The following is a 23,552-nucleotide window of genomic DNA, read 5'->3' as shown; positions in this document are numbered from 1 at the left end:
ATGCTTATGCTTGTTGACATATAAGTAACATGTGTGCCAAGTTTCATGTTAACATACATGTGAACATACATACATACATACATACATACACACATACACACAAACACATACATACATACACACACACACATTGAGTTTTATATATATATATATATATATATACTAGCTGAGTACCCGGCGTTGCCCGGTTTTTCCTTCCTCATCCTTGTTGGGGAGGAAAATGAACAAAGGAGGAAGCTTTTTACTTCATATCCCGTCCTCACATATTGTTGTCATATCCCAACCCCTTATCCTGTCCTCACATCCCGACCTCCTATCCTGTCATCATATCTCAACCTTATATCCCATCCTCACATCCCGTCCTGATATCCCGTCCTCATATCTCGACCTCCTATCTCGACCTCCTATCTCGACCTCCTATCTCGACCTCCTATCCCGACCTCCTATCCCAACCTCCTATCCAATCCATCTAATCCCAACCTCCTATCTCGGACCTCCTATCCTGACCTCCTATCCCCTCCTTCTATCCCCTCCTCCTATCTCGACCTCCTATCCCAACCTCCTATCCCGACCTCCTATCCCGACCTCCTTTCCCGACCTCCTATCCCGACCTCCTATCCCGACCACCTTTCCCAACCTCATTTCCCGACCTTCTATCCTGACCTCCTATCCCGACCTCCTATCCCGACCTCCTATCTCGACCTCCTATCTCGACCTCCTATCTCGACCTCCTATTTCGACCTCCTATCTCAACCTCCTATCCCGACCTCCTATCCCGACCTCCTATCCCGACCTCCTATCCTGACCTCCCATCCCGACCTCCCATCCCGACCTCCTATCTCAACTTCCCATCCTGTCCTCATATCCCAACCTGTAATATGTGTACCAGTTATTGAAATATCTCCAGCCTAACGGAAGTTATGTGAGAACATACATTTCCCATTGATTTGCATGGGACATTAACAAAAACCCTGACCCTCACAAATGGGGGTAGTTAAGGGTTAAATTAACTATCCTATGTTTGTTGTTGACATATAAGTAACGTGTGTGCCAAGTTTCATGTTAATATCTTTGGAAGTTTTTGTGGAACATACATATATACACACATACACACATACATACATACATATATACATACACACACACGTTGAGTTTTATATATATAGATAGATTTATACATGTCAATTTATACATATATAATTATGTGTTTCTATAATGTTTCATCCGGGGAGTGAATCTCCCATTCTGTAACTGTAATAATCAATTGTACTGAATATACTGACATATCCGTGTTTCATATCTGGGCTGTCCCAGAATCGTCTCATCTCCCCACAACTCACGATGGTGTTTTAAATTCGAAATTTAAACCACAAGGTTTTAACGTATCATTATATTTTCTGTAACTTTACTCTTGATTGGATTATGTGGGGTTTGGGCATCACAGGTAAAAATTTGTATTAATGTGCATAAAGAAGCCAAGGAAAGATGGAAAAATTTCCAAAAGGTATCAAATTACAGATTAGACATTCTTATAATATATCAACAAAAGTTAGATTTTATTTCCATTATTTACACTTTCAAAATAACAAAAAACAAAACAATGGTGTCTGCAAAAGTTTGGGCACCCTGCAGAATTTATAGCATGCACTGCCCCCTTTGCAAAACTGAGACCTGCCAGTGTCATGGATTGTTCTCAATCATCATCTGGGAAGACCAGTTGATGTCAATCTCAAAGGTTTTAAATGCCCAGACTAATCTGACCTTGCCCCAACAATCAGCACCATGGGTTCTTCTAAGCAGTTGTCTAGAAATCTGAAACTGAAAATAGTTGACGCTCACAAAGCTGGAGAAGGTTATAAGAAGATAGCAAAATGTTTTTAGATGTCAATATCCTCTGTTCGGAATGTAATTAAGAAATGGCAGTCATCAGAAACAGTGGAAGTTAAAACAAGATCTGGAAGACCAAGAAAAAATATCAGACAGAGCAGCTCGCAGGATTGTGAGAAAAACAATTCAAAACCCACATTTGACTGCACAATCCCTCCAGAAAGATCTGGCAGACACTGGAGTTGTGGTACACTATTCCACTATAAAGAGATACTTGTACAAATATGGTCTTCATGGAAGAGTCATCAGAAGAAAACCTCTTCTACGTCCTCACCACAAAAATCAGCGTTTGAACTTTGCAAATGAACATATAGACAAGCCTTGTACATTTTGTAAACAAGTTTTGTGAACCGATGAGGTAAAAATTTAACTTTTTGGCCGGAATGAGCAAAGATATGTTTGGAGAAGAAGGGGAACAGAATTTAATGAACAGAACCTCTGTCCAACTGTTAAGCATGGGGGTGGATCAATCATGCTTTGGGGTTGTATTGCAGCCAGTGGCATGGGGAACATCTCACGAGTAGAAGGAAAAATGTATTCAATAAAATTTCAGCAAATTTTGGATGATAACTTGATGCCATCTGGGAAAAAGCTGAAGTTAAAGAGAGGATGACTTCTACAAATGGATAATGATCCTAAACACACCTTGAAATCCATGGGGGATTACATCAAGAGGCGTAAACTGAAGGTTTTGCCGTGGCCTTCACAATCTCCTGACCTTAACATAATTGAAAATCTATGGCTAGACCTTAAAGGAGCAGTGCATGACAGACAGTCCAGAGATCTAAAAGAACTGGAAGACTTTTGTAAGGAAGAATGGGCAAAGATACCTCAAACAAGAATTGAAAGACTCTTGGCTGGCTACAAAAAGTGTTTACAAGCTGTGATACTTGCCAAAGGGAGCAGTACAACATATTAACTCTGCAGGGGGCCCACACTTTTGCAGACGAGCTGGTTAAAACTTTGCTTTACTACACTCATTGTTTGATCGAATAAGCGTTCACGTTTTCACGGATTTGTGTGCTGCGGAGGATTTCTTTTTTCTGTTCATGTATGGACCCAGGCCTTTTCTCTGCGTGCACCAACATATGGACAAGCATAGTATCAAGATTGTGCTGTTTTTCTTCTATCTATCTATCTCATATCTATCTATCTATCTATCTATCTATCTGTCTGTCTGTCTGTCTATCTATATCATATCTATCTATCTCATATCTATCTGTCTGTCTATCTATCTCATATCTATCTATCTGTCTGTCTATCTATCTATCTATCTCATATCTATCTATCTATCTATCTATCTCATATGTATCTATCTATCTATCTATCTATCTAATATCTATCTATCTATCTATCTATCTCATATCTATCTATCTCATATGTATCTATCTATCTCATATCTATCTATCTATCCATCTATCTATCTATCTATCTCATATCTATCTATCTATCTATCTATCTAGGATTGGGCCCGCTTGCACCCACTTCACTGTGGACATTGATTGGTTGTGCTGCTCTTACTTCTATCTATCTATCTCATATGTATGTATCTATCTATCTATCTCATATCGTATCTATCTATCTATCTCATATCTATCTATTTATCTATCTAGCTAGCTCATATCTATTTATCTATCGAATATCTTTCTTGTATGTATATATATATATATATATATATATATATATATATATAGTATATATCCCATAAGTGAGTCCACACCTCACATTTTTTAAATATTTTCTTCTGTCTTTTCATGTGGCAACACTGAAAAAATGATACTAAGTGTAAAGTAGTGAGTTCATAGCCTGTATGACAGGGTTTTATGTTGTGTTTCCCCAAAATAACTCAACACACGGCTATTAATGGGGTACTCTGGTGGAAAACTATTTTTTTCAAATCAAATGGTTCCAGAAAGTTAAAAAGATTTGTAAATGACTTCCCAGTTAGCCATTTTCCCTCCCAGAAGTCATGTGACTTGTGAATGAGGAGCAGGAGTCCAATGTCCAAATTAGTACCAATGTGTCAACATTCTGTGTAGCCACCATTATATTACAGCACTGCTTTAAGCCTCTTGGACATGGAGTTCACCAGATCTTCACAGGTTGTCACTGGAGTCTTTAGGTGATGACATCACAGGGCTGGTGGATATTATAGACCTTGTGCTCCCCAACCTTCCCTTTGAAGATGCCCCACAGATGGGCCGTAGGGTTTAGGTCTGTAGACATGCTTGGCCAGTCCATCACTTTTACCCTCAGCTTCTTTAGTAAGGCAGTGGTGTCTTGGAGGTCTTTGGGGTCATTTTCATGTGTGAATACTCCCCTACAGTCCGGTCTCTGAAGGGAGGGGATCATGTTCTGCTTCAGTAGGTCACAGTACATGTTGGCATTCATGGTTCCCTCAATGGCCTGTAGCTCTCCAGTCCCAGCAGTATTAATGCAGCCCCAGACCATGACACTACACCTCCATGCTTGACTGTAGGTAAGACACTTGTCTTTGTCCTCCTCACCTGGTTGCCGCTTCACATGCTTGACACCATCTGTACCAAATAAGTTTATCTTGGTCTGATCGGACCACAGGACATGGTTTCAATAATCTACGTGTGCTGTCTCGGGGTACGGTGGTGAGGTGAATGGGGCAGGTGTTATTAACCCCTAAATGTTCGTGAGCCAGGACGTGGTTTTCCCGATAACCACCCCAATGGTAGTGCCGCTATCCCTAGGTTAGGCAGGGCAATAAAAGTCTAAGACCAGGTTATGGTTAACGATAGATTTACTGAGGTAGACAGATGGAAATAGTCTTTACAGCTAGGCCAGGATCCCAGAGAGGTGGCCAGTAACACAGAAGGACCTCACAGCTTGCTTTAGGACAGCCACGCTGACTATAATAGACTTGACTATAGACTTGACTGTAGGTAGTGACAGCAGACATAGATGACTTGAATTACTGGCATGTGGCTGTAGTTTAGGCTTTAGGCCTCCAGATGTGCTGGACACTGACTCTGAGACATCTGGTCTTTACTGTGCTTCAGGATCTAAGAGAGAGATTGTTATTGGCTGCCCCTTTTATAAAGGGGGGCTGAGCCTGAAGCCCATAGGTCAAGCTGCAGGTCACCTGGTTAGCTGGTGCTCTCTGGGTAACAAACACATCATGTGAACACTTTATCATGTGATTAACTCATAGGTCGTTAAAGGTCCTTTATACATAACACATTTAACACTATACATAATATATATTACTATGGAGGTGACACTGCAGGAGAATCCCTAGGACACAGAGGGACTCATCCTGATAGGGCCCAAGTACTGTACGGGACTATATCCCTTACTGGGACATCACATATGTCCTTAGTCTGCTTGTCTTCAGCAAACTGTTTGTAGGCTTTCTTGAGCACGTGGCTTTCATTTGTGGCTCGGTTTCCTTGTGCAGTCAGTGGGGGGCCGCAGTGGTCCGCTTGTCATCTCCCATCCTCTGGATAGGGAACAACATTTGAAGGTGGTAAAACCCCTCATAGAACTTATTGATAAGACCCTTTATGAGGCAAAGATGAGTTTGTCATTCAGCACCACGTACTCTAACAAAGTATATTAATATGGTTTTCCATAGGAATACACAGGGCTGGCTCTGCCTATAGGCAAAATAGGCAGCCACCTCTTGATGGGGGGCGCCGCTCTGCCGCAAGCAAGAAATTTAGACAACTAGCATCCAAACCACTCGTTCAAACAGCAGCATGATAAAGAGGTTTGTTACAGTGTGTCACCCCAGTTGTAAGGTGATGCATATCAAAGGGCGGGCCAATGGGCGGAGTCAAGGGGGCGGCAAAATTAGCTTTTGCCTAGGGTGGCAAAAATCCTTGCACCAGCCCTGGGACTACAGGTAAACCTACAACATTATTTTTAGAGATTTACCCCAGTGCACGCACAACGCCCAGACAACTTCAGCACTGCTACATCTGTATTCTCCACATTCATCCACTTGTAGTGCAACTTATTTGATTTATTGTTAAAGCGCCATGTCGACCCTCTGAGATACAGGGACCTGTTCAGATTTCACATCAATGTTTTAATAGCTGTAGCCGTCCAGTGTCCAAGAATTCCCATCTGCTGGTTATTAAAGACGGTTCCTGGGAACAGATAGGAGGCATTGTCTGGTCCGGTGAGGGAACATGGGAAGCGCCGGCAAATCCGGCATGTTACTGTTGTTCCAATTATCTCCTCCGAGCATGACGTCCACAATTAGGCGGCCTGCAACTAATTACTGTACCGAGAAGAGGTCCGGGATAGACACGTGCGTCCTGGTCAAGGCGGTCAACATTTCAGGTTTCGGGGGCCGTTTATTTTTTATTTCCTATTGTGTAGGCCAATACCATAGGAAATCTTTAAAGGGGCTCTCCGCTTTGGACAATCCCTACTTGTTAAAAGGGTCTTTTGAAGCAGATAACTAGTGACTTTGAGTGATCAGCTGTAATCTTTGAGGCAATCTAAGGTTCATATGATGCATTACAGCAGTGGTCTCCAAACTGTGACCCTCCTGCTGTTGCAAAACTACAACTCCAGGCATGGCCGGACAGCCAACGGCTGTCCGGGCATGCCTGGAGTTGTAGTTTTGCAACAGCTGGAGGGCCAGAGTTTGGAGGCCATTGCATTACAGTGTCCACATAGCAATGTTTTGTTTAACCCCTTGGGGACGAAACCCATTTTGACCTTAAGGACGGGACCAATTTTCGTTTTTGCACTTTCGCTTTTTTTCCTCCTCTGCTTCTAAAAATCATAAGGCTTTCAATTTTGCACCTACAGACCCATATAAGGGATTGTCACCAATTATACTTTGTAATGACATCACTTATTTTAATATTTTAACATAATCTGCAGCAAAACGAAAAAAAAAAAATTACTTATTTGTGAGGTTAAATGAAAACAAACACACACAAAAAAAAAACACCACTTTGTAACTTTTGGGGGCTTCTGTTGCTACACAGAGCACTTTTCGGTAAAAATGACACCTCATCTTTATTCTGTAGGTCCATACGGTTACAAAGATACCCAATTTATGTAGGTTTGATTTATTTTACTACTTTAAAAAATCATAACTACGTGCACCAAAATGAGTATGTTTACAATTGTCATCTTCTGACCCCTATAAATTTTTTATTTTTCTGTAGTTTTTATCGGTCCCATTTTTGTTTTGATGGGACTTTTTTATCGCTTTTTATAATTTTTTTTAATGGTATATGAAGTCACCAAAAATGCACAATTTTGGACTTTGGTATTTTTTTATCTGTACACCATTGGCTGTACTCTTATATTTTAATAGCTTGGAAATTTACGCATGCGGCGGTACCACATCTGATTTTTTTTTTTTTTTTTTTTTTAAATGGGAAAAGGGGGGGGGGGATTCAAACTTTTATTAGGAAGTGGTTAATTCACTTTCATAAACTTTTTTTTTTATACACTTTTTATTTGCCCCCATAGGGGCCATAGCATAGCATTGATCAGTGTTAGGCTGGGTTTCCACTAAGTTTTTTTGGGCAAAAACGCCAATAAAAATGCCCATTCTGCTGCATGGCGTAATTTTTTTGTGGAAAAACTCTGCAGCCAGATGTTAGCTGGAAGTCAATAGGGTACTGCAAAATGCCATATCCACTTAGTGTTTTTCAGTTTGGCATTTTATTCATTTATTTTTATTTTTTTTATCCTTTTGGTATTTTTCAGCTATTTCTTGCTCCCTGTCAGTATTTCAAAAACGACCTCTTGTTGAGACTTGGAGTTTTTTTGGGGTAAAATAGAAGTCTATGTGAGTGCATAAACTCCAAGAAAAACGCCATGTGGGTTTTAACTTTGGCATTTTTGCAGGCTTTTTTAAAGATACCTTTTAAAAAAAAAAATTGTAGGGTGCCATTCAAAAAAAAGTAGTGGTGGAAAAAATAGTATTTAACGAAATTTATATTTTTTCTAACAAAATGTTTATTAATTTTTAAACAGGGATCAATTTATGTGGGTGGGCAGGGAACTAAAAATGTAACCGACAATAATATTAATGTAGAAAGGGGCCATTTAAATGTAAAAATAATATATATTTTTTAAATACATTTTGTTAAAATTTTTAGTAGTAATTAGAGATGAGCTAACTTTTGATAAATTTGATTCGGCCGATTCGCCGAATTTTCCGAAAAAGTTCATTTTTATCCGAATTTTTTGGCGGCAAATCTATATTAAAAAAGGCTATTTCTAGCCTAGAGACAGCCTCAATAGGGGTATAGAACACTTTGCTGTGTTCTAAAACACATATGGAGTGTTCTGGGGTAGTGAAATAATTCTGTTATTCAGAATAACATGCAGATTACCGGCATCACTTTTAGAATCACTGCCGCACAGCAGCACAATTACAGAGCCTGGTGGTGGCATCAGTGTCAGGAGACCATATAGTGACTGAATGACACAGTGTGGACATGTTAGCAGCATGAGGACACCATATAGTGGCTGAATGACACAGCGTGGAGGTGTTGGCAGCATGAGGAGACCATATAGTGGCTGAATGGCACAGCGTGGAGGTGTTGGCAGCATGAGGAGACCATATAGTGGCTGAATGACACAGCGTGGAGGTGTTGACAGCATGAGGAGACCATATAGTGGATGAATGGCACAGCCCGGAGTTGCCAGCAGCATGAGTAGGCACTAGGCCTTCACAATCCCGAAGATTAAAAGATGAATTTAGAAATTTAAACCAAAGATTTTGGATAGCGGGTGCTACCTATGAGAAAATTTGAATTTCCCAGACCCAGGCCCGGCAGCGGCATCAGTAAACCATATATTGCCTGAATGACACAGCCTGGAGTTGGCTGATGCATGAGTATACATCAGGGCTTCACAATCCCCCCCCCCAAAAAAAAAAACAATTTTAGAAATTCTTGAAAAAGATTTAGGTTAGCGGGTGCTACCTATGAGAAAATTTGAAATTCCCAGACCAGGCCCCACAGCGGCATCAGTAACCCATATTTTGCCTGAATGACACAGCCTGGAGTTGGCTGATGCATGAGGAGACCATTGAAATGTCTGTTTTTTTATTTGAAATTTAAATCATACTTTGAGCGTCCCGGACCCCAGCGTGTGGGTACGAAGGACCAAATCCAACAAGCCCCCACAGCGGCATCAGTAAACCATATATTTCCTGAATGACACAGCCTGGAGTTGGCTGATGCATGAGTACACACCAGGGCTTCACAATCCCCCCCAAAAAACACAACAATTGTAGATATTTTTGAAAAAGATTTTGGATAGCGGGTGCTACCTATGAGAAAATGTGAAATTCCCAGACCCAGTCCCCACAGCGGCATCAATAAACCATATATTGGCTGAAAGACACAGCCTGGAGTTGGCTGATGCACGAGTACACAGCAGGGCTTCACAATCCCCCCCCAAAACACAACAATTTAAGAAATTTATGAAGAAGATTTTGGATAGCGGGTGCTACCTATGAGAAAATTTGAAATTCCCAGATCCAGGAACCACAGTGGCATCAGTAAACCATATATTGCCTGAATGACACAGCCTAGAGTTGGCTGATGCATGAGGAGACCATTGAAATGTCAGATTTTTTAATTTGAAATTTGAATCAAACTTTGAGTGTCCTGGACCCCAGTGTGTGGGTACGAAGGACCAAATCCAACAAGCCCCCACAGGGCTCATGTGGCCGTGAGATGTAGGCGCAACATCCCCATTGCCCTGACCGGCCATTGTTTCCAAGACTTTTCGCCAAGGCAAACCATGTGAAGAACAGCGTGACACCGCCGTGTCCTGCACACATGGTATGCTGAAGGGCCACTGAGACTTGTCCGGCCAGTGGAGGCTTAGAACATAGTGGAGGATGTGGAGGCGTAGTCGCACACTGTCACAGGACCAACGGGCTGACAGAGTGTAGCAGGAAGCAGCATGAGTACACACCAGGGCTTCACAATCCCTAAGAAAAAAAACAACCATTTTTTGAAATATTTGAAAAAGATTTTGGATAGCGGGTGCTACCTATGAGAAAATGTGAAATTCCCAGGCCCAGCAGCGCCAACATTAAACCATATATTGCCTGAATGACAAAGCCTGGAGTTGGCTGATGCATGGGTACACACCAGGGCTTGACTATCCTCCACCCAAAAACACAACAATTTAAGAAATTTATGAAGAAGATTTTGGATAGTGGGTGCTACCTATGAGAAAATATGAAATTCCCAGACCCAGGCCCCACAGCGGCATCAGTAACCAATATTTTGCCTGAATGACACAGCCTGGAGTTGGCTGATGCATGAGGAGACCATTGAAATGTCTGGGTTTTTTTTATTTGAAATTGAAATCAAACTTTGAGCGTCCCGGACCCCAGCGTGTGGGTACGAAGGATCAAATCCAACAAGCCCCCACAGCGGCATCAGTAAACCATATATTTCCTGAATGACACAGCCTGGAGTTGGCTGATGCATGAGTACACACCAGGGCTTCACAATCCCCCCAAAAAACAATTGTAGATATTTTTGAAAAAGATTTTTTATAGCGGGTGCTACCTATGAGAAAATGTGAAATTCCCAGACCCAGTCCCCGCAGCGGCATCAGTAAACCATATATTGCCTGAAGCCTGGAGTTGGCTGATGCATGAGGAGACCATTGAAATGTCTGATTTTTTAATTTGAAATATCAATCAAACTTTGAGTGTCCTGGGCCCCAGCGTGTGGGTACGAAGGACCAAATCCAACAAGCCCCCACAAGGCTCATGTGGCCGTGAGATGTAGGTGCAACGTCCTCATTGCCCTGACCGGCCATTGTTTCCAAGACTTTTCGCCAAGGCAAACCATGGGAAGAACAGCGTGACACCGCTGTGCCCTGCACACATGGTATGCTGAAGGGCCACTGAGACTTCTCCGGGCAGTGGAGGCTTAGGACACAGTGGAGGATGTGGAGGCGTAGTCGCACACTGTCACAGGACCAACGGGCTGACAGAGTGTAGCAGGAAGCAGCATGAGTACACACCAGGGCTTCACAATCCCTAAGAAAAAAACAACCATTTTTGAAATATTTGAAGAAGATATTGGATAGCGGGTGCTACCTTTGAGAAAATGAAATTCCCAGACCCAGGCCCAGCAGCGCCATCATTAAACCATATATTGCCTGAATGACACAGCCTGGAGTTGGCTGATGCACGAGTACACAGCAGGGTGTCACAATCCCCCCTAAAAAACACAACAATTTGAGAATTTTTTTTTTTTTAAATTGAATAGCGGGTGCTACCTAAGAGAAAATTTGAAATTCCCAAACCCAGGACCCAACGGCGGCATCAGTAAATCATATATTGCCTGAATGGCACAGCCTGGAGTTGGCTGATGCATGAGGAGACCATTGAAATGTCTAATTGTTAATTTGAAATTTAAATCAAACTTTGAGTGTCCCGGACCCCAGCGTATGGGTACAAAGGAGCAAATCCAACAAGCCCCCACAGGGCTCGTGTGGCCGTGAGATGTAGGCGCAACGTCTCCATGGCCCTGAGCGGCCCTTTTCTTTTTTTTTGTTTTTGTACCTTTGTTTAACCCCTTAAGGACGCAGGACGTAAATGTACGTCCTGGTGAGGTGGTACTTAACGCACCAGGACGTACATTTACGTCCTAAGCATAACCGCGGGCATCGGAGCGATGCCCGTGTCATGCGCGGCTGATCCCGGCTGCTGATCGCAGCCAGGGACCCGCCGGCAATGGCCGACGCCCGCGATCTCGCGGGCGTCCGCCATTAACCCCTCAGGTGCCGGGATCAATACAGATCCCGGCATCTGCGGCAGTTCGCGATTAAAATGAACGATCGGATCGCCCGCAGCGCTGCTGCGGGGATCCGATCATTCATAACGCCGCACGGAGGTCCCCTCACCTTCCTCCGTGCGGCTCCCGGCGTCTCCTGCTCTGGTCTGTGATCGAGCAGACCAGAGCAGGAGATGACCGATAATACTGATCTGTTCTATGTCCTATACATAGAACAGATCAGTATTAGCAATCATGGTATTGCTATGAATAGTCCCCTATGGGGACTATTCAAGTGTAAAAAAAAATGTAAAAAAATGTAAAAGTAAAAAAAAAGTGAAAAATCCCCTCCCCCAATAAAAAAGTAAAACGTCCGTTTTTTCCTATTTTACCCCCAAAAAGCGTAAAAAACATTTTTTATAGACATATTTGGTATCGACGCGTGCGTAAATGTCCGAACTATTAAAATAAAATGTTAATGATCCCGTACGGTGAACGGCGTGAACGAAAAAAATTTTAAAAAGTCCAAAATTCCTACTTTTTTAATACATTTTATTAAAAAAAAAAATTATAAAAAATGTATTAAAAGTTTTCTATATACAAATGTGGTATCAAAAAAAAGTACAGATCATGGCGCAAAAAATGAGCCCCCATCCCGCCGCTTATAAGGAAAAATAAAAAAGTTATAGGTCATCAAAATAAAGGGATTATAAACGTACTAATTTGGTTAAAAAGTTTGTGATTTTTTTTAAGCGCAACAATAATATAAAAGTATATAATAATGGGTATCATTTTAATCGTATTGACCCTCAGAATAAAGAACACATGTCATTTTTACCAGAAATACATTTCTACCAGAAAACAAAACCTTCCAAAATTAGCAAAATTGCGTTTTTCGTTTTAATTTCCCCACAAAAATAGTGTTTTTTGGTTGCGCCATACATTTTATGATATAATGAGTGATGTCATTACAAAGGACAACTGGTCGCGCAAAAAACAAGCCCTCATACTAGTCTGTGGATGAAAATATAAGAGTTATGATTTTTAGAAGGCGAGGAGGAAAAATTGAAAACGTAAAAATTAAATTGTCTGAGTCCTTAAGGCCAAAATGGGCTGAGTCCTTAAGGGGTTAAGAACAAGCGCATATCCAAGAGTCCAGAAGACTGTATAATGCAGGACGGTGGACCACAAAAAGACATTCTTCTCTAAAGTAATGTTTTCTGAATTAAAGAAGCAGAGTTCATCCATCTTCGTATTATTTTTGACAATTTTAATTAAAAAATCATACACAACAAGCGTTCACAGGTGTTATGGTTATTATTCTGGAAAATTCAAGTTTATTACTGAGAAAATTATCATAAAATTGGAAAAAAAAAGTACCCAAGAGGATTTAATAACCCCATACATTGCACCATAAATGTTGAAATTTTAATTAAGCATGTATGCATCTATTTCACAAATCGTAAAATTAAAGACCCAAGCCCAGAAGCATCATGAAGGCACATAGTTCCTGAAAGACACAGGAGCAGTCAGGAGTAGGCATCAGCAGTACCCAAGAGGCTTTCATAACCCCTTACACAGCATGATCAATCGCGAGATTGAGCAATAACAGGTGTGTGATGCCCTCAGATGTCTGGGGCTGCACGCGCGCTACACTGAATGGACCAGCTTGTGTCTATCCTTCATCGACAAGTGCGGGTAACCCGCTCAACCCCGTTCTTGATAGGTATCGGGGATTGCAATTATTTGCCATGAAAGAAGAATTCCAACTAAGTGCGGGTCATAAGCTCGGGTTCATTGAGTCCCTGGCCTTTGTACACACCGCCTGTCTCTACTACCAATTGGATGGTTTAGTGAAGTGCTCTGATCGGCCCTGGTGGGGTAGCCGACGGCCCTGGCAGAGCAACAAGAATTTAAAGATCATTGTTGAAATTAGCATTAAGCATGTATTAGCTACTGCTAAACTTCCAAAAATGAAAGGCCCATGGCCAGAAGCATCAGTGAGGCAAGAAGTTCCTGAAAGACACAGGATGAGTCAGGAGCAACCATTCGCAGTACCCAAAAGGGTTTCATAATCCCTTACATGTAAAGATCAATGTTGAAATTTGCATTAAGCATGTATTTAACTACTGCTAAACATCCCAAAATTAAAGGGCCAAGGCCTGAAGCATCTGTAAGGCAAGTAGTTCCTGAAAGACACAGGATTAGCCAGGAGCAGGCATTCGCAGTACCCAAGAGGGTTTCATAACCCCTTCACTAAAGATCAATGTTGAAATTTGCATTAAGCATGTATTTAGCTACTGCTAAACATCCAAAAATTAAAGGGCCAAGGCCCGAAGCATCTGTGAGGCAAGTAGTTCCTGAAAGACACAGGATTAGCCAGGAGCAGGCATTCGCAGTACCCAACAAGGTTTCCTAACCCCTTACATGTAAAGATCAATATTGAAATTTGCATTAAGCATGTATTTAGCTACTGCTAAACATCCAAAAATTAAAGGGCCAAGGCCCGAAGCATCTGTGAGGCAAGTAGTTCCTGAAAGACATAGGATTAGCCAGGAGCAGGCATTCGCAGTACCCAACAAGGTTTCCTAACCCCTTACATGTAAAGATCAATATTGAAATTTGCATTAAGCATGTATTTAGCTACTGCTAAACATCTAAAAATTAAAGGGCCAAGGCCAGAAGCATCTGTGAGGCAAGAAGTTCCTGAAAGACACAGGATGAGTTAGGAGCACGCCTTCGCAGTACCCAAGAGGGTTTCATAACCCCTTACATGTAAAGATCAATGTTGAAATTTGCATTAAGCATGTATTTAGCTACTGCTAAACATCCAAAAATTAAAGGGCAAAGGCCCGAAGAATCTGTGAGGCAAGTAGTTCCTGAAAGACACAGGATCAGCCAGGAGCAGGCATTCGCAGTACCCAAGAGGGTTTCATAACCCCTTACATGTAAAGATCAATGTTGAAATTTGCATTAAGCATGTATTTAGCTACTGCTAAACATCCAAAAATGTAAGGGCCAAGGCCCGAAGCATCTGTGAGGCTAGTAGTTCCTGAAAGACACAGGATGAGTCAGGAGCAGGCTTTTGCAGTACCAGCGAGGGTTTCATAACCCTAATTGATAATTCAAGAGGGTTTCATAACCATAATTGGGAAATGTTGGTGTAGCAGCATGGTCAATCTACTCTGAGGCATCTGGCATTGGTGGCTGGAAATCCTGGCTGATCCATCACTGATTCATCTTGACAAACGTCAGTCTCTCCACATTTTTTGTGGAGTTCGCCTTGGGGTGACTATGGCCCCGGCCACACTAAACACCCGCTCTGATGGCATACTACTGGACGGGCAGGACAGCTTTTCCAGGGCAAACTCTGCTAGTTGCAGCCATAAATCAAGTTTGGCTGCCCAGAAGTCCAGCGGATCTTCAATGGTTGTTGGCATGGCCATGTCAAGGTATGCCACCACCTAGCTGGTTCAGGTCCTGCTCCATGTCTACCTGCTGCTGATGAGTTACTTCACTTTGCGGGTGAAGAAAGCTACTCATCAGCCACTGTAGACTCAGGCTGCTGCTGATTCAGCTGGTACTGCTCCTGCCCCCCTCCCCAGCAGCCATGACAGTGGAAGGTGAGCGCAGAGGGCCCCCCAAGTCAGACCTGCGAGTGGATGGACCATGTGGCCGATAGGCATCGGCCAACTGACTACGTAGGTCAGTTTGTCCTCCCTCTCAGTGGGTGTAAAAAAGGCCCCCATTCTGGGACGGTAGCGAGGGTCCAATAAGGTGGAGATCCAGAAGTCATCACGCTGACGAATTTTGACAATTCGGGGGTCACTACGCAAGCAACTGAGCATGCATCGTGCCATTTGCGCCAGTGACTCGGAGGGACTACCTGCCTCCATCTCCACTGCATACTGCCACGGTGTGTCTGGGTCCTCTGTCTCGACTTCCTCATAACCCTCCAGCTCCTCTGGCTTCTCCTGCTCCTCCTCTCCTGTCCGATGACTAGAAACACCTGCCATGTCATCTAACCTAAACTGTGCTCCGTTCTGCCCCTCATCCTCCTCCTCCTCCAGTTCAGCCCCCACAGGGCTCATGTAGTCTTGAGATGTAGACGCAACGTGTCCATTGCCGTGACCGGCCATTGTTTCAATCATTTGTTGTAGGAAATGTAGGAGTGGAATAACGTCATTCATGGCGTAATCCAGGCGACTTAAAAATAATGTGGCTTCCTCAAAGGGCCTCAGCAAACGGCAGGTGTCACGTATGAGCTGCCACTGGTTCACATTGAAGTTACACAGGGGAGTAGTCCTCTCTGCTTGGATCATCAAGAAATCGGTGATGGCTTTTCTTTGTTCGTATAGTCTGTCCAACATATGGAGGGTGGAATTCCAAATTCACAAATGTCACAAATAAGACTATGTTGTGGGATACCGTTCTGACGCTGCAGCTCAAGGATGGTGTGCTTGGCGGTGTACGAGTGGCTGAAGTACATGCACAGTCCCCTTGCCATTTTCAGGATGTTTTGCAAATGGGATGAAGACTTGAGGAAGTGCTGGACAAACAGATTCAACATGTGTGACATGCAGGGCGCATGTTTCACACTTCCTTATTGCAGCGCGGACACGAGGTTCTTCCTATTGTCGGTCACCATGGTTCCCATTTCCAGATTTAGTGGAGTAAGCCATACTCGGATTTCTTTAAGAATGTATTTTAGAAGTTCCTCCCCTGTGTGACTCAGTTCGCTAAGGCAAACCATGTGAAGAACAGCTTGACACTGCCGTGCCCTACACACATGGTACGATGAAGGGCCACCGAGATTTGGACGTGCAGTGGAGACCGAGGACACGATGGAGGATGAGGAGGTGGCTTCGCACACTGTAACAGGAACAACTGCCTGAGAGCAAGAGCATGGAGGAGGAAGCGGTGTGACCTCTCCAAGTTGCTGTTGTAGCTGTGCAGGAACCACATTTACCCGTGGGCCGTATTGTCCCTGCCCGTAGTTACAGCTCCACACGTCGGCACTGCCGTGCACTTTTGAACACACAGACAGGCTCAAGGACTAGCCCACCTTCTGCTGATACTGCCTTGTTCGCAAAGAAATGACGGCTTGGGACCCTCCACCTTGGCTCAGCACAAGCCATCAATTCTCTGAAAGGTGCAGAGTCCACCACTTGAAAAGGGAGGGACTGCAGCACCAGCAACTTGGACAGGAGCACATTCAACTTCTGCGCCGTTGGATGAGTGTGCGCATACTGTTGTGTCTTGGACATGGCTTCGCCGATGGATTGTTGGCGGAATGACTGACTAAAAGCGGGAGAAGCAGGAGCATCTGGAGTGACAGAAGGAGGGTTTGACACACAGCTCCCTTCGGCTGAGGTGGTGGAGCCTTGGCTGGATGAAGGAGGGAGCGGATGGCCACTGGGTGATGCAGCAGGCTGGACCACTTCATCGGAGCCACGGTTCTTCCAGGCCACTTTATGGTGGCAAAGCATGTGTTGATGCAGGGCTGTGGTGCCTACATTGGGACCCTGGCCACGCTTCACCTTCTGCCGACAGATGTTGCATGTGGCTACGTGAACCTCCTCCGGAATCCTGTACTTCCACACCGCCGAGTAGCTGATTTTCCCACCTACAGTCCGCACTAATTGACTGCTACTGGCGCTGTTTTCAGGAACCCGTGTTTCACTACCTCCCGGAAAGGTAGGCTGCTGCGAAGCAGGTGGTCTCCCTTGGGCACGTTTGGCTCCTGAATTTCCACTTCTGCCACCACGCTGACTGCCAACCGTGCTGCCGCCTTGCTGCCTCAAGGGCAACCTGCAACTCTCTTCTCCTGATGATGATGAGGCCCCTTCTGCACCCGGCTCCCAATTGCGATCGGCTTCATCATCATCAACAGGTGTGTGCTCGTCACTGATGTCCTCCTCAGGTTCCCCAACAGTGTCTGCTTCAGGACCATGAACCCTTGCAACACCGCCTCCCATGTCACTCTCTGCATCACTACTTGGCCGCCTAGCGGAGCAAGCGGCGCATGTCTCCTCCCCTTCTTGGCTTTCCAGTAGCTGCTGACTGTCCTCTATTAGATCGTCCTCAGTAAATAGTGGAGCTGAACCCACAGCATAAGATACTACACTGGGAGAGGGAACAGCATAAGACAAAGGCAATGGGAGGACAGGGACTGCTCCCGGGCCATGCCAACTGAGGGTTGTGTCTGAGGAACCCACCGACTGTTGACTGGGGGTGTCAGATGTCACTTGTGATGATGTGGATGAGCGTGTTAACCAATCGACGACGGCAGAAGGGTTGCTGGTCGAGACACGACTGCTGGCTGATAACGGGAGCTCAGGCCTCTCGCTGCGACTCCTGCTGCCACTCGTCCCTAGGCTGCTGCCAACTCTGCCTGAAGTATTTAGGCCTCTGCCACTCCTCTGTGCATGTCCTGGCACTTCTCTGCCTGACATACTATAGTGCGTATATGAGGGTATTACAATACGCTACACTACTCTTTAAACAGTATTTGTCTAGAACAGCAGCAGGTGATAACTTATGGCTGTCCTTTTACAGTATGTAGGCTCTTGACAGGTACAAAATGGTACAATACTTTGATTTACGTATGCGGTATGCACTGATGAGGACAGTAATATGCGCAACTATACGCAGAAAAAAAATCTGTATTTTTGTAAAACACCAGCCGGTGAGTACTATTGTTTGGACTTTGACAGTGTGTAGCCCCTTGACAGATTAACAGGTACAAATTGGTACAATACTTGAATGTATGTATGTATGCGATATGCACTGATGAGGGCAATAATATGCGCAACAATACGCAGAAAAATAAGTATTTTTTAAAAACACCAGTAGGTGATTACTTTTGCCAGGAGTCAGGACTTTCCCTGTATCTAGACTTGTTACAGATACAGAATAGTAGACTGTTTGATGTAAGCACTCTGTCACACAATTCTGAGCAGCAGGAGATTTGTGGAGCAAAAAAAAATAATTGGGCTGAAAAACTAGCAGATAAAATGCTTCAGAAAGTTCAGGCAGCTTGGAGATCTGTATGAGGCAGCTGACAGCTATCTGCCCCTCTCTGCTGCAATGCTCAATAACGTGAATAGGAGGTTTAGCAATCAATGATCCTTCTCAGAGTAACAGCAAAGCACTCTGCACTCCTGCCTTTCCCTAATGCTGATGTGACTAGCAGTTGCAGTGTAACGCTGTGGTATGAGCTATTCACACACACGCAGTCCCGTCCTCTCTATCTGAGTGCATAGATGAAATGAAGAGAGGCAAGATGGCTGCCAATTATATAGGGCTTTGACATCACAGGGGTCAATGAATGCTGATAGGCTGCATCTCACAAGTGATTCAGGGTCAGCCCGCCTACCTTCATTCCCGCCAGTGGCGTAGCGTGGGTTGTCAGTACCCGTGGCAAGGCAAGTAATTTGTGGCAAATGTCAGGGGGGCATTATATGTGCATTATATGAGCACATGACAGGGGGCCTCTGTCATGTGCCCCCACATATATTGCCCCCTGACATGTGCCCCTCACATATAATGCCCCCCTGACATGTGACCCTGACTTATAATGTCCCCAGTCCTGTGCCCCTCACATATAATGCCCCATGTCCTGTGCCCCTCACATATAATGCCCCCCTGACATGTGCCCCTCACATATAATGCCCCCTGAGGGGGCAGGACAGGGGACATTATATGTGAAGGGCACATGTCAGGGGGGGCATTATATGTGAGGGGCACAGAACATGGGGTATTATGTATGAGGGGCACATGACAGGGGGGGGTCCTGTAATGTTCCCCCACATATAATACCCCCCTGACCTGTGCCCCTTACTCATCATTTGCCCCTCTCACTTATAATTTGCTCCCCCCTCCCCTTTCTCACGCTTGTAACCCTTCTCCCACGCTGTGGCTGCTCCATTCCTGCAGTCAGTGAGAGCCACGGGGAAGTGATCTCCGGGCGCCGGCGCGATGATGTGATGTCATCGCGCCGGCCTGCCATGATTTGCTCTCACTGACTGCAGGAATGGAGCAGCCGTGGCGTGTGATAGCAAGGTGACGGGCGTGAGAAAGGGGTGGTGGAGCGGGACAGCCGACAGCTCCCGCTCCACCATGCGATAGTTCAGGAAGAGGGGCAACAATCTCGGGCGGGGGGGGGGGGGGCAATTGCCCCGTTGCCCCCCCTGGATCCGCCACGGCTTCCACAGTGGGCGGCTATCCCGCGGCTCGGATAGGATTCGCACAGCCAGCACTGCAGAGAGAGCGAGTGAGCCAGGCAGGGGCAGAGAGCTGTGAGTGCGAGCGCGCCCCCCCCAGATGTTGCGCCCGGTGCGGCCGCCCCCCCCCCCCCTGCACCCCCCACGCTACGCCTCTGATTCCCGCCGCTGTTTCCCACCCTCCCATAATCCCCTGCCCCATGTACTCACATGTGCATCCGCCATTTTAGGTCTCCAATAGCCTGGACCGCTGTAAAATGAAGTTTAATGAAGAGATTTGCGTGATCGAATAGCGGCGATATTTGTATTCGTTGCAAATCGAATATTTCATGAAATTCGTAATGAATTTGGGATCGTCAGCTTCGATTCGCTCATCTCTATATATAATGTGAGGGGTGGACCAACTTAATTCTGGCATTGATGTAAGAAAACATAATGGGGTTGCCTAATTTGGATGGAAATGTTTAGTAAAAAGGATACAACTAGTACTATTAGTAGATCCAACTCCAAATTTATACTAGGCCCAAGTACTGGTAGAACTGACCACCTAAGCCTGAATTGTTTTGGACTTTTTAGATATGGTTGCACTGATCCTTCTTATAGTTTTCCTCTGTTCATCATAGAATGAAGCTATAAAACCTGGAAATTGACAGATGGTGGCAGAAGGGGCTTTTTGTCTCCCTGTAGACTGTATATTATATATATAGGTGCCACAGAATGTCCTAAGTGGACTTTTTTCTTTTTTTCTAGTAATATTTATGGCAGTGTTCCAGCTGTCTTTAGATTTAGCATTTCACAAAAAGCCTTGTGCTCATTTTTGAGTGATGTTCCGGAATTATTATCCCATTGATGATTATTGCTCCTAAGACATTTCATGGTTACAAAGCGATTTGTCAAAGACTAGATAAGATTTAATGAACCTATTTGATCAGATGCTACGGGCCCTTAGTGCACAATCAACGATAGGCCCCACCGACTACCGTGTGATATTTAGAGCATCAATGGCCTATAAGTCTCAACTGGTCTTTATTAAGGACACTTCTCCTTAAAGGGGTACTCCGCAGCTCAGCGTTTGGAACAAAATGTTCCGAATGCTTAGAGCCGGCGCAGCGAGCTTGTGACGTCATAGCCCTGCTCCTCATGATGTCACGTCCCTCCCTCTCAATGCAAGTCTATGGGAGGGGGCGTGACAGCCGTCACGCCCCCTCACATAGACTTGCATTGAGGGGGAGAGCGTGACGTCATGATGGGGCGGGGTTATGACTTCACAAGCTTCTGTTGCCGGCTCCAGCGTTGTTCCAAACACTGAGCAGCGGAGTACCCCTTTAAGTAGAAACATTACCTCTTTAGTTCCCCAATGATAGGCCACTGAGTAGCCAACCAATGCCCTGCTCTTTATTGTCAAGGGGCAATAACCCAGAAACAGATGGGTAACTCGTCTGCAGAAGGGTTTTCTTTCCTCCTGGAGAGATTTCTGGCTTGGCACACATTCCCAGTCAGGTCATAAGACTCTGAGTTGGAGTGAAACATTGACTTTTAAGGAAAAGCTACCTGAACAGGGGGGCGTGAGCGAGCTGCTTTACATATCCTTTCTTCCCAGAATTCAGACCGAAGCATCTTAAGTCTCCACACATCTTTATTACATTCTCCTTAAAGAGCAACATTACCCTTTAAAGGGGTACTCCGATGGAAATAAAAAAAATCAAATCAACTGGCTCCAGAAAGTTAAACAAATTTGTAAATTACTTCTATTAAAAAATCTTAACTCCTCCAGTGCTTATCAGCTGCTGTATGCTCCAGAGGAAGTTGAGTTGTTCTTTTCAGTCTGACCACAGTGCTCTCTGCTGCCACCTCTGTCCATGTCAGGAACTGTCCAGATTAGGAGCAAATCCCAATTGCAAACCTCTCCTGCTCTGAACAGTTTCTGACATGGACAGAGGTGTCAGCAGAGAGCACTGTGGTCAGACAGAAAAGAACAACTCAACTTCCTCTGTAGTATACAGCAGCTGATAAGTACTGGAAGGATTACGATTTTTTGATAGAAGCAATTTACAAATCTGTTTAACTTTCTGGCACCAATTAATTAGAATTTTTTTCCCCCTTTAAGTCCTATTTATAATACCGATGTCTTCTTATGGTGCAGAGAACCCCCTCAGGCACTAGGACCTGAATGTGACTGCTATTTTCACAAACACACATGAACACACATACATATACATAGTATTGCTCGCGAATATTCGCAATGCAAATTTTATTCGCGAATATCACATATTCGCGAATCTTCGCAAATATAGCACTATATATTCGCAATTACGAATATTTTTTTTTTTTCACAGTACACATCACAGTGATCACCCCTCTCTGCTTCCAGCTTGTGTGGTGTAAAGAAGGCTCTAATACTACTGTGTGAGACTGGCGTACAAATGTTCGCATATGCTAATTTTCGCATATGCTAATTTTTGTATATATGTGAATTTTCGCATATGCCAATTTTCTCATATGCTAATTTTCGTTTATGCTAATTTTCGCATATGCTAATATGCATTCGTCCATATATTTGCGAAATATCGCAAATTCGAATATAGCCTATGCTGCTCAACACTACATATACACAAGACATGTTACAGTAGTATAATACCTGCAAGAAGACAGTCCTTTTCTATATGTGCTCTTAGAGGGGCATTCTACCCATGACTCTACTCTGTTAGTTCCAGTAGGAAGCCACAAGCGAGAAATTACTTTAGGTCTGGTGGCCCGGCCTTTCTACTGTATGCATTATATGGTTGACCATTGTATTTTTTGAAAGTTAACTCCCCCCCTTTGTTTTAGATTTACAGTCTATTCATTACAGCTGAGGACTAGATATTAAGATGGAATATGAGGTTGGGATATGAGGTCAGGACATGAGGACAGGATATAAGGACGAGATATGAGGATAGGATACAAGGACGGGATATGAGGTTGGGATATGAGGTCGGGATATGAGGATAGGATATAAGGACGGGATATGAGGTTGGGATACGAGGATGGGTTATTAGGACAGGATATGAGGTCGGGATACGAGGATGGGTTATGAGGACAGGATATGAGGTCAGGATATGAAGTCAGAATATGAGGACAAGATAGGAGGTCTGGATATGAGGACAAGAGCGTCATTGTTGCATTTCCTCTTCCACAAGATTCCAGAAGCAAGACCGGGCAATTCCGGGTACTCAGCTAATTAAAAAATAAATACTGGATTTAAACCCAATATCATTTTCATTAATATAAACATAATAAATAAGAATAACAATAAATAAAAAAATAACTAATTTAGTGCAAATTTCTTTGTAAATCAAATATATATTATCAAGTAATATATTTGTATGTAAATTATGATTATTTTTTTTTACCCATCGGTGATGCATGGACAGCAACATTTCAATCTTTTCCTGGATTGAAACATTGTTATCGCTTTATGACAAATGAATAAATTCCTTACATTTGACTCCTGGAGTGCTGCCTCTTTACCTTTTGTATTGTTGGATTGATTTGATCATTTTTGGATAACCCCTTGGAATAAAAAGACACGTTACCATCACCCATCAGTTTGCCATAAAGCATTCCTCAGATCTACAGTAGTTTTCCCCGATTTGTACAGGAAGTTGTAAACACATACAGGAAGTAATTTGATTTGTTA

General features: G+C 43.9%; 1 protein-coding gene across 5 annotated transcripts in view; it reads left to right on the top strand.

The window, feature by feature from the left end:
- The window catches only part of PKHD1 (PKHD1 ciliary IPT domain containing fibrocystin/polyductin), a 707,308-nt gene that overhangs the window by 578,291 nt on the left and 105,465 nt on the right, over nucleotides 1-23,552 (top strand). The gene's annotated exons all lie outside the window — the stretch shown is intronic.

The sequence above is a fragment of the Hyla sarda genome, chromosome 3 (genome assembly GCF_029499605.1).
Source record: "Hyla sarda isolate aHylSar1 chromosome 3, aHylSar1.hap1, whole genome shotgun sequence".
NCBI lineage: Eukaryota > Metazoa > Chordata > Amphibia > Anura > Hylidae > Hyla > Hyla sarda.
The sequence above is the reverse complement of the archived record's forward strand: the minus strand, read 5'-3'. Positions and strand labels throughout refer to the sequence as shown.